The 13,361-nt window shown below is 28.6% G+C and overlaps 1 protein-coding gene across 8 annotated transcripts in view; it reads right to left on the reverse strand.

Annotated features, from left to right (window-relative positions):
- The window catches only part of LOC107447991 (CD151 antigen), a 161,508-nt gene that overhangs the window by 33,890 nt on the left and 114,257 nt on the right, over positions 1–13,361 (reverse strand). For 3 of the 8 annotated variants that reach the window (XM_071187511.1, XM_071187510.1, XM_071187509.1), the window contains one exon: positions 7,321–7,374. The exons of 4 other annotated variants lie outside the window; for them this stretch is intronic. The gene's annotated coding sequence lies outside the window, so the exon portion shown is untranslated. Of the gene's footprint in view, positions 1–7,320; positions 7,375–7,469; positions 7,624–13,361 lie in introns of those variants that run through there. One more of the 8 variants, XM_043051769.2, reaches the window with a different exon arrangement.

Consider the following 13,361-nt stretch of genomic DNA (forward strand, 5'->3'; position numbering starts at 1 on the left):
CATTCGAGAAAATAAAATCAAGTAAAATTCCGAGTNTCGAAATACTTTCTCACACTTTTAAAAGCCACATCCTGTTCTTAAATCTATTTTTGGCTCAAGTATGCATTTAATTAAAAGCAGGACATTTTCCCCTTAGCTCTCTGTGGGAAATGCTCGATCTATTTCATAAACCAATAGCAATTACTAAGATTTCCCTCTTTCCCTAAATTGAAACATTTTACGAATTTTACTTTGCAAGATTTTTCCTAACATATAACCAAGGAGCGCTACTTTTCGTGTTCACTTTTACTCTCTCATGACTGCTCTGACTAATAATTAATAAATAAATTTTGTACCCTCCTTCCCAGCCCTATACCTGTTTTAATCCTTCCACTCGGCAACGACGTTATATATATATATATATATAATCTCGAATATAAAATTATACAGTTTATACAAACAAGAATCAGAAACTATTAAGATAAAGAATTTGAGGAATCATCAATAAAGTTCCCTGTGAGATATCGATAATGCTTCGAAAACTCTTCCAAAAGAACAAAAGAAATCGTCAGTTCATCAATCGATAAAAGCTTTTTTTTTTATTAAATATTGGCATTTGTATTGTTTTTAGAATTTATAGGGGTGTTTGTTTTGTTTAGGTTTTTATACTGCTATTGATATCATATACTCTTAATTACGAATATTTACAATTCAATAGTATTTGGTTAGATTTTATATTGGTTCAGTGATATCCCATGTAGAATTATCATATATATTTATACAATTTATGTGGTGTTCAATCAATTTTGTGGCAGTTTTAAAAGTAGTCATTTTTAGATAAATCGGTATTTTATAAATCAGTTTTGCCGCAGGTCATGTTGAAGCACGGTAGTTACTGACTAAAATCCTTAATGACCCATCATTAGCAGATTAAATTAGCAGCAACCTAATTGAACAAGGTACACGGCCTCAAGTAATGTGTTGATAATAAGTGCTAACATCTTGAAAAACTGAAAAACTATACAACACAAGCTTGGCGATTAGGCGCCAAAACCGATGACCTGACTGGTAATAAAAGAGCTGAAAGCGTAAGACGAAATGCTTCTCAGATTCCATGAAACAAGTTCTAGGTCATTGGAATGATTGCAGTTTTAACTAGATTTTTTTCCCCAAGGTCGCCGGCAAATGTGGACACAATTTTTTTTTTATTTAATCACTTTTTCTCACCATCGGACGACATTTGAAGAAAAACCATTTTTTCTTCTAAAGAATTTAAAATAAAAGATGTATTTTACCAACCGTTATTTTTCCCTTCCAGCAAAATGCGGTTCGATTGAGGAAATAACAAAACGATAGATGTGAAAGGTTGAGGAACTAGGCGAATTTATATGTGTGCCATGTTACTGTACTTTTTTTTTTCTTGCTTGAAACTAATCTTTAAATTCGTGGATAACGGGATGTTATTGTTTTTATGGTACATTAGGAAGCTACAAAGCTCTCGAAGTTCTTCAATAACATTCATTTAAATACGCGAACCTTGCTTGCATATTATCATAAAGCTGTTTGCAAATATTTTATATACTTAAGAGTTATACAGCGAGGCAATGTATTTTGCATTAAATGCTATAGTTAATGTTTTTATTAACTCGTTTTAATGCATACTGTGTCCAACTATGTTAAAGGCTAATTTTTTTTTCCTTGTCACTTTTATATGTTTCACATTATTCGTAAAAAATTAAGACTGGGAAGAAAAAAAACATTTTTTTCTTACTTACACAATCTAGAAACTGATAAAATTTTTAAAGCACTGAGTAATAAAACTTGCTGTTTAAATTTGATGTTTGAACATGTTTCAACATGAATATTTAAAAATTCTTTGCCCTCTGAAACCTCCTAAAAATCTAATGAATAAAAATTATCAGGTGCGCAAGATGGTATTCTTTTTTGCACACGAACTATTTTATCTGTCTTCAATCGAATTTATCTCTGCTGACACTTATAGGATAAGTTGGTCTATAAAAGATGTTCTTTTTATCTCACGATAAAGCATATTAAACTTAAAAAAATTCAGCAATATTAATTTCGAAAAAAATGCGAAATACATTTAATCACGACACTTAATTACTGTTTTGCATATTCAGTGTCGTGAAATGAACTGATAAGTCATTACAATATTTCTTGCCTGGAAACTTTTTGTTCTTATTTTATCAAGTGAAGAAAAAATTTTGGAACGCTATGGAAAACATGAAAAAACTTCAAATCTGTGATGAGCTCAAAGAAAAAACTTTTATGATAACTGCATTTGCCACTTTATTTGCTGAATTAAAATTAGTTTGTAAATACTTAAAATAAATTTAACATTATTCTGAAAATTCAGACATTCTCAAATCAGACAGTAAAAAAAAAAAGACTACATTTATCAATCTAACACATAGTTCTAAAAAGCTTACATATGCATTTTTTAGAACGTATCTATCAGCCCCCCAAAAGGGACTGAGACAAATGAAATAAGTTAGTTCACGGAAGATGCTTTCTTTACCTCATCATTGCCACATAGTTTAATAATTTTTAGAAAATTTTTCGATAATTGTGTATAAATTTGGAGATAAGTATCAAAATATCAAGTGTCAACACTTAAAAGAAAATAGCGAATTTTCAAATTAAAGTTAGATTTGAGCTAATTAAATGTGCGTAGAAAATTTTTAAACCTATTAGCTTCAGTTTTTTTTTTATTTTCTTTAAAATTCTAGCAAAAGAGAGCTAATGGGATTGATTTTCTATTTTATTCGACAAAGTAAAGGACGCGTAAATATAGATCCGATTCGTAAGCTTTAATTTGACATTTTGTGAAGAGTGTCATTATGTAATACGTGAGCATTAAAAATATGTGAATGCTCTCTTAATATTTTTATTTGTTACACGCATTATTCAAAAAAAACTAATGAATTATTGGTTTTTAAAATTCACAAAAATATAATAAAATTGGAATTAATTGCATTTGATGCATTTAAGGAAGAAATAGTGGATTATGTCATATCTCGTATTCACCTGAAGGTAAAACCTGTTGGCTGTTGCTTGATGCTTTTTTTCGTTTTCGTAAAAAAACTAATTTCTCAGTAGCTTACTTCTTTAAGTATTACGTTTATTTCGCATTGTGTGTGCGTGGGAATGAATAATACGTTTCGTTTTTTAAAATTTAAATCGCAATCTTTTAAAGTGTAGTCATAAAAAATGTGGAAAAATAGAATTCACTATAGCAAGAAGAAAAATTCTTTTCATAGAAATTGTGTCATGGAAAATCACTAAAATTATAATGAAAAAACTTTAATTATAAATAATTTCTTTTTGTTTCCATTTCTATAGCATAAATGATATTTAGTTTATGTAGCGTTATTTTGCTAGCAAATATTGGGGTTGATATATCAAGTTGATTAAGCATATAGAGCCTTTTTTAAAATAAAGACATTATTTTGGTTAATATAAATATCAAATTCTAAAAACAAAATTGATGAGGATAATTCTGGAAAATAGGTTACATCTTGTTATAAAATGTCTTATAAAGATCTTAACTAATCACTAAGGATAATAGGGATATAATTAGTATTTAAAAAAGTATTTATTTACTATTTCATAAATAGAGTACATATGTAATTACAGCAAACATATACAACAGAGGAGTGATAAAAATTTAAAAAAAAGTATTATTACTCCTAATTTTGCTTTAACTATTTAAGAGATTTAGAATTTTTCCAAAATTATAATATTTGAATGTAGTCGATTATGACTTACTAGACGTTTTTGGTATCATTGATAAAAAAATCCTAATATAATTTCAAAGTTATCTTCTTGTTTGTATACTTAATTTACAAATTAAAATACTGGTCGATGGAGATGAATATAACCCTCAAAATGATGGAGCCGATGTGAGGTCCCATGAAAGTGCTGGCAATTTTATAGAAATTAAATTGGACTCATTTTGAAAGAAATACAAACTATTTATATTAAAATACATACTATAAATATTGAAATAAAAAATAATTATATTGCGAATACTCTTTTGCGAGAAAATTTTTTTTTTGTTCGTTTATAACTTAAGTAATTCTGCTAAGGTTGATTCAAAAAACATTTGTGTGTATTTCGAGGCATTAAAACTTGTGATATGTTTAATGTGCCTTAAATTATAAGCTACCGACGTCAGAGAACTAATATGAGACAACTTTTGCAACTGATGAGATACGAGTATAAGATAAATATGAAAGTGACTTTAAACTTTTTAAATGTTCATTTTAGGCTTTCAAGATATTTATCCACTAAAATATAGACAAAATAAAAATATATTATACCCATTGTTTTTATTTTTGTAATTATCTACATTATGGCCCATATCAAACAGATAAAAATATAATAATGCAAGTTTAGAGTTGTGTATCATATTGGCGCTGTTCTATTAAAAAAAAAAATCATTAAAAAAAGAGTAACAAAGATGCCTTTAAAAGGGAAGTAAATCCTAAATTGCATTGCCTTGAAGTCACATTCAAAGAAAGTTTTTTTTTTTTTCAGTTTTCCAGGCTGGGAGCTTACTTTTTTTGTGTTTTTTGATTTACATGGATTCGATAACAGATGTCAAAATAGTTTAGATGCTAATTTAGTGTATATAAACCTTATAAAAATACAGTTTTTATAATACATATATACATATACATAGATACATATACATATATACATATACATATATACATATACATATATACATATACATATATACATATACATATATACATATACATATATACATATACATATATACATATACATATATACATATACATATATACATATACATATATACATATACATATATACATATACATATATACATATACATATATACATATACATATATACATATACATATATACATATACATATATACATATACATATATACATATACATATATACATATACATATATACATATACATATATACATATACATATATACATATACATATATACATATACATATATACATATACATATATACATATACATATATACATATACATATATACATATACATATATACATATACATATATACATATACATATATACATATACATATATACATATACATATATACATATACATATATACATATACATATATACATATACATATATACATATACATATATACATATACATATATACATATACATATATACATATACATATATACATATACATATATACATATACATATATACATATACATATATACATANTTCACGTTCTTCGCCTAGGAAGATGCCAGAAGTGTTACTCATTTAACGTTACCCAGTGGGCACCTGTGAACCTAAATCACGGAGGCGAGAAATATTACCCACGCCACACTGCCACAGATACCCGTTTTATAGGGTGGGCCACATTCACACATCATACAATAGAGAACAACACACAGAGAGAAACATCCATGCCCTGAGTGGATTCGAACCCGCACCCACTGGCTTCACAGGCAGGCAAGTTGACCACTCGGTCACCTGGCCGACAGTTTTTATAATATAGTAAATAATGCTAATATTTTTTTACCCTAAAGTATAACATAATTGTCTAGAGAATGCAAAATTATGCACTTGGATACATATTATTTGTAGATGGATACAATTTTACAGTTAAAAATAATGTATTCAAGACTTTTTTGAAACAACTTTTACTTCCTACTCTCGTCGGGGCTAATCTGTTGAGTACATTCATCATTTTTTTTTAAGACATTCAACATATTTTTTTTTCTATCTGAGCATATGGAGCTTTTTTTAAATCTGCTTTATTCAAGTAAATTGATGATTAGCAGACGAGGTACTAAACCTTACAGAAATATCTTTTTCAAAAGAAACATCATGAAAGATTCGGATTGTTCAATAGCGATGTGGTACTGAGGGAAGTTGAGCTCGGGAACAGATGGTATTTAATTTGACGAACTGCTAAATGTCAATACTTATATTACAATACTTCCAAACGATTTTTAGAGCCCAAACTTCGCTTACACCGCAACCATTACATATAATGCTTGTAGAAAGGCAGAGAGAGATTTCTCTAGTGCACAATAAATCGGCACCAATATCTATAAAGCTCAGTACTCTATATACAAATTCAAAACTTTAATATTGTTCTTTGACACTATTTTGGGATTACAAATTATGCACATTTCTATTATTCTCTATACACATTCCAAAATTTAACATTATTTGAAATACCCACCAAAGGGAAAAAAATATATTTCAACTAGACATCATATTAAATGTAGAGTTTATTTCTACATGAACCAGAAACGGCTATTGTACGCCAAACATAAACGGCATTTCGTACTTAAAAATAAAATGATGTTGTAGGAAACGTATGTGCGTATGCTTTTTATATGTATAAATGTATTCAGAGAGAGATAATATACACATACATTAATGCGATTCTTTTAAACATGACAATCTTATTTTTTTAGGAAATGAAGAAGCATGACATTTGTGATGTATATGATTAACAGATTTTATCTAAGTTATTTTTGACTTTAATATAAAGATTTTTATCTTTTTACGCAGTTTTGTAAAAAGTTTTGTTTCATGACTTGCAATAAAAAATGATAGAAAAACTGACTAATTTTAAATTATTGAATTAAATTATTAAATAAACATAATCCCTAACGAGGTAAAAATGTTAAACATTGAAAATTATGTAATAATTTAGCATTTTCTTTGTTATGACAGTATATTCTGATAAGCACTAAATTAAGCACATATAAAAACAAAATAGTAGTTTAGTACATGCTTAAAAGTTATAAATAAAAAAATATTTGCTACTACATTCAGAAATCGAGTTTTAGCAATTTTGGATTGTAAAGTATGCTTCCCAGACTTTTATTTTGCAACCCAGTAAAAGCGGACAAGATGTTAAAAGTTTATTTCTGTATAGAGGATAATTTTTTTTTAACAGAATGGGAGACTTAACAGGTTTCAAATCTTAAGGAGTTTACATTATCTCTATTATTTTCCTATGACAGTGATAAATTGAAAAGCTTATCAGGTTTGAGGAAAATATTTGTATCCTCAGGTAAAATAGATAAAATATTTGTATCCTCAGGTGGAGGTTTTCTATGATCTACATAAGAGGCAGATAAAGATAATCAATACAGATGGAATCCTCTCCATCCTCCAAAGGATGAAACAGGAGTCGATCGAAACTCGAATGGGATGCTCCGCTCCAGCGCCGCCATTTGAAATTTGCAAAATTCGGAAAACAATTTTTAAAAAGTTTGGGGAAAGGATAAAGAAATCAAATAACTACTTACCAATCAGAGGATGTAATCCACAAGTAAACAATTCAGGAATATCCAACACAATTCCTAATTCAATTAAAAAAAGGAAAACATTAACCACCTTATATCAGAAAACTTTAAAAAAAATGCATTAAAAGTTAAATGAACATAATGAAATTAACTCAAATCTTTCTAGAAATAGCAGTTTAAGATGTTTTCTTATTCCCAAAGATGCTTTAGTAAGAGAAAGCAGCTTTCAATTGTCTGACCACGCGATTGACTAGAAAAGATTTTCCGTTCCGAGCGGGAAGAAATTTTCCAATCCCGAAACCTTGGCCGGATGACGATAGATGGCGCGCGTAAAAATACCTGCAGATGCGGGCCTACCGAGCTGTGATTTAGAAGTTTCAGATTGAAAACCGCGTTTTCCGAAGGTGGAAATTCCAACCACTCATCTCAACTTTAAGTTCAATCAAACGATGAATCTTGCTAACAATTGTTTTTCGATGCTTCGATAAAGAAGAATGTCAAGATCTAATTGCAGCTGTTTTTTGAAATGCGCTGATAAATGTCAAGTTTGGCTTTTGATGTGAGAGGAAAATTATTATGGCCTTAATTGATCATGACAACCAAATAAAAATTAAGTGAAAAGTAATTGATAAACTATACTATTATAAATAAGTTTCAAACCCCTCTTGTCAATTTTCATATATCTGCAAATGTGAAATAATTGATGCAATGAGTCTCATTAAATATCGATTTTTTTTTTCGGTCTAGATTGCTAAATGTTGAATTTAAAAATGGCAGGAATATCTCCCAGAAATTTCAACGGGCATACGTTGGAGTTTCTTTCTTTATCATTGTTTGTACGCAGTCAAGTTAAATGTTAAAAAGCGCATCTTACTGAAGTAAAACAAAATTGGTATTTTTTATGCAACAATTGAACAAAATATATATGGGTGATTTTTTTTAAACATGACAATTCGGACCAAAAAATTTCTTCAACTTTGAAGTCTTCAAAATAATCTAAAATTTTTTTTTTGTATACTTCTTTAGTTGCATTTATTAATATGTTACAGACAGCAGTGCAGTTTATTGACATTTACTCGTGAAAAAAAAAATAGAAATGCCCGGAAAATGACATATTAGCTTAGAAGTTTAAAAAAAACAGTCATTTTAAGTTAATAGTAAGTTCAATGTCCTGGAATTCAAAAGCCAGGATAATGACAACTTCGCCATTTTATAGCATATAACTTTAATTTAATATTTTGGCCTAAGACGTTTACATTCTGCAGAAAACAACAGGATTTCTTAAAATAACTCAGATAAATCTATGTAGTTTATGTTATTAATGATTTCAAGAAGCCAGGAAAGTGACAACACAAAAACCTACTCATCTTGAAAAATTTTTCGAAATAGATTTTGAACCAGAAAATTGGTTCTTTATTCATGCAACGAGACATGTTCATATAGGAGGGTATCTAATCTATCTATTAACATAAGATATTGATTGCTGGCTCTATCTATTTTGGTTATAAGCCATTAAATAAAAGTAGCCAGGAAAATGACAGATTTTCTTGGGATAAAGAAATTATTGACAGAAAATTTTTTTTAAACGAAGTTTTCGTAAATAGCACCCTCTGCGTATATTCTAGAAATGATTACACCGGTTGAGATAAAAAGAATTAGATATTGAAAAATTTATTGAAAGTTTTGAAGCTAGTTATTTTTGGAAACATTGTTTGGGACATGCTAGGAAAATGACATTTTGAAGTTCAATTAAATTTTTTAACGATACAAAACAGCCAATGATAGTGCAAAGTCATTTTAAAATGCTAACAACAATGCAATTTATTAATTTTTTTTTTAAAAAGTTATTTTAGTATTATAGCATTAGATCTTGTAGCAAGGGACAGTGAATTGTTACATTTCGTGAGAATTAACAATATATATATATAAAGTANATATATATATATAACGTTTCTCCTATTTCTCAAGCATTTAAAGACGTAGCAAAATATAAAATTTAACGTTTGTTTTAAAACTATTTTAAATAACTGAATATAAAAGTTCCTATAAGCATGTGGTGATGTTGAGTACTCACAAAATTTTCAAAATATTTGCTTCCTATATTGTTAATTACAACCACTCCAAATATTGTGGTGGCCTTAAGCTCAGTGTTGGCAGAAAATATATGTTTGGGGAAATCATTGAAGGAATCCCAGAAAAATCATATGAGAGAACGAATAAGAGAAAAATCCCTTTCAAGATACTCAAAAGCTCTTTAAGTGCAAATTCAAATATAAATTTTGAATAATTTCCAGTTACAGTTCAAATTCAGCCATCAACTCCTACGCCTCTGAGGCGCCATCAACAGTCACAACTCTAAAAATTAAAAATCTTTATATTTTAATAATTAGTAACCACATTATTTTAAGAATTTTAAAAGTTATATAAAAATATAGTATTATGCATTTAACTTATTTAGCTCTTAAATAAGTTCTAACAGCATTTTAAAGTATTCTGAGTGCAAAGGTTACAATATGATTTTAAAAAATGCTACTAAAATGCAAATTTTTGTAATAACAATTGAAATTCATTACTCAAACGATTGAATTTTTATACGAATTAAATTTACTCTCTAAATTTAAATTTTTTTAACGCAAAGATTAAAGTTTCTGATTGAGATGAAAAACTTCAATTTTAAGCAACACTTTACAGTCAACATAGCACTTAGTTTGCCAGGTTAAATAAAACTTTGCTACTGATTCAAGATAAAAATTGATTTTTAATAACTTTAAACTTATAATTGCTTATAAGTATTAGACAAAATAATTATAACTAATGATATTAGACAAAATAATTATAACTAATGATATTAGACAAAATAATTATAACTTATAATATTAGACTAAATAAATTTTATATTTCATTTTTTCATCTAGAAAGCTACTTGTAAAAAGAAATTCAACGCGATTATCGGAGGAAATTTCAGGTAGCTTCCTTTTTAACGCAAAAAATTCTAAGAATATTTGTCCCTCCCCTCTGTCTGGTATAAAGAGAACGATATAACGTTATCAGATCATTCACACTTACAGCACATATATTTCAACAAAATAAGGTTGATGCAATTTTTTTTTAAAGAAAAAATCTAGCTCTTAAAGACATGCACGAAAAACTGCGTGAGCGCAATGTATGACATAAGCGACGTTTGTTAGATGCAAATCTAGATTTGCTTCAGCAGGAAACTTGTTTCATGAATCGTAACAAGTGATTTATTACAATCAATCAACATTTCCCAAAATTTACTTTTTAGCTTTTAAAAAGTTAATTTGAACGAAATACATGTATAATCCATTTTAAGTAAAATTTACAGATTCATGAATATATAAATGATAAGTCATTCGTACGTTTGTTAGTATTAATCAGTCAAATAGTTACCTCAGAAGAAGAAAAAAAAACTATTGCATTTGTAAATAGTTTGTTGATTACAGGAAACTAAATTTGAAACAACTTATACCCAAAGCCTCAAAATTCTATTAAATAATAGCTTAAAAAAATTTGAAGCATAATGATGATTACAATTTTCGTCTAAATTCAATTTTTACTAGTAATTGTTTCCTTGTGGAATTTACCACATTAGAACATTTTGTTTTTAAAATCTCAAAACGTTAAAACCTTGAAACTCTTACGCATAGAGCTCTAACTTATTTAAGAATCAGTAAAAATTTTATATTTGCTTTTAGAACGTGAGAATTCTCATGAGTTATTTCCAACACTAGACGTTTATAAATTACACGATTGCAAATAAGAATTTAATTTGCGCAACTTTGCCGAGTTGAATTAAAACACCTATTTACGAGATATATGCACTAAATATTTGTAGACTATCTTGAAGTGACAGAGATCTATGATTATCTTAAAAACTATCTTTAAAAAATTGTAATTTTGATGCAAAAAAAAAATAAATAATAATATTGTGAATTTAGTTGATTTTGATATTGACTATAATTTGCTAACATTATTAAAAAAATGTTCTGCCTTTATTTTGTTTGCAAGCTTCTAAATCATTTAATGAATTTTTCTTTAAAAATAATATTTGAAATCTTAGGGTTTTAGTCGTCATATAAACTGGAAAAAGATTATTTTTTAATATTTAATTTTATTTTGTTTTATGTGGTGACTAACAAATAAAAAAAAAATTCTTTTTCAATAAAAATTTTGGCTTATTTTTTAATGTAACCTTTAACCCTAGATAAACTTTAATCAGTATGATTATGTAGCTAATCATTTGACGCTTAGACTACAGGTAAAAATGTTGCCTTTTTTTACATTTTTTTAATGTCAATTAGCGTAGAAATTCACAGATGCGCATTCAATTGCAATTCATTCCCAAGCGTCAAGCAGTACCGTTGCTAGATTATGCTAAACACTGAGCAAAGCATATATTGTAGGATCATTTTAATCTTCTCAGATGATTCTCTCATTCACCGTTTTTTGACTAAATTATTTTTTTCTATTAAATGATTTTCTAATTTATAAAATTGCTTTTTTTTAAATGAATTACCACTCACGGAAACCATAAAGTAGAAATAATAAATTTTTTGTTTAAGTGTCAAACTTACTGAAAATGTTTTTAACAATTTCGGTACTTTTCGGTCAGCCGAGAGTAAGCAAATTAAACTATTTTTTATTTATTTGTTAGTCCATTAGTCCATTTTAAATAAATAAATTATTGAATTTACTTGGCCCGGACAACCGAAAAATACCACATTTTATTTTATAATTCCTTGTTTTTAAAAACTATGAATAGTTTTCTGATGAGGGGTGGGGGCTTTGAAATATGAAGACAACTAAATTCTAGAGGAATGCTTAGTTCATTATCCTTATGCTTCAAATTGAATACTTAAATTTCTATGCTAAAATGGCTAATTTAGCCCAATGCGTGTTCCAGGAGTTCTCTTGTCTTCTGGGCTGAGTTAAAGATTACAAAGCTGTAGAGTTGAACATTGATAGTCATGAACTCAGAATTTGGTCGGCTGATTAATGTTAGTTATAAAATAAAACAAAATAAAACGCTGAAAATAGCTCAGGAGGTAGAGCGATCGCCTACTAGTGAAGTGACCAGCCGTTCGAATCCTAGCACTGGCTGGTTGATATGAATTCTGCTCCCGGCTTGCACCAGCAGCAGTGCTGACGTAAAATATTCTCAGTGGTAGACGGATCATGGGGTAGAAGCACTTTCCGTTGACCACATTCCGTTCTAGGGATCTTAGTACGTTTTCGTGGTTTACCTAAACTCAATCCATGTAAAGCAAATGCTGGTGAGTTCCATGAAAAAGTCCTCCACGAAGGCTAGTTTTCCCTAATGCTTTATTCAGGAATTCCCCATTAGGGTTGAGTCCAAAATTGCATACCTACGGAATTTAACATTGATAGTCGTAAACTGGGTTGGTTATGCAATGCCGTTTATAAAAGGAAATTTTAAAAAAATAAAAGGCTAAAATGAGTTCTAATAAAAATAAATTTATATTGTAACTGGTCTGGGTCCCTCCTAGAAATATGAGGTCCTGGGAAAATGGTCAGTTTGCCCAACTCTTATGACGGCTATGACGTTAAGTGTTCGATACCTAATAGAAATGGGAACCAACTTTAAAAGTTTAAGTTACATAACTTTCAAAATGAATAAGGAGTGCCATGAAATAAAAATGAGAGAAGTTAAATATTCTCAATGAACGTGAGTAACAATACAAGAAAAGTAAGCACGGTCTAACCTTATAGAGATGATCCTCTGACCTGTTCTTACGTTTTTCTTATTGCTTGTTCACACCTATTTGTCACGCGAAAATTATATATGTACTCAGTCTTATTCGCATTTCTGGGTATTGGCAGATATACCATATCTTTCATCGATAGATAATTTCTGCAAGATTAATGCGGTAACTTCACTTTGTTGCTTTAACTACCATCAATTGATCTTAAAGGTGATTGCAGTTTACGAATGTAAAAGATCATGTGACCGAAAGTAAGTAATATTAATGTTTTTAGAATTTATTTATAACCATAGTCACTTT

Source organism: Parasteatoda tepidariorum, chromosome X1, assembly GCF_043381705.1.
Source record: "Parasteatoda tepidariorum isolate YZ-2023 chromosome X1, CAS_Ptep_4.0, whole genome shotgun sequence".
In the NCBI taxonomy this organism is placed as follows: Eukaryota; Metazoa; Arthropoda; class Arachnida; order Araneae; family Theridiidae; genus Parasteatoda; species Parasteatoda tepidariorum.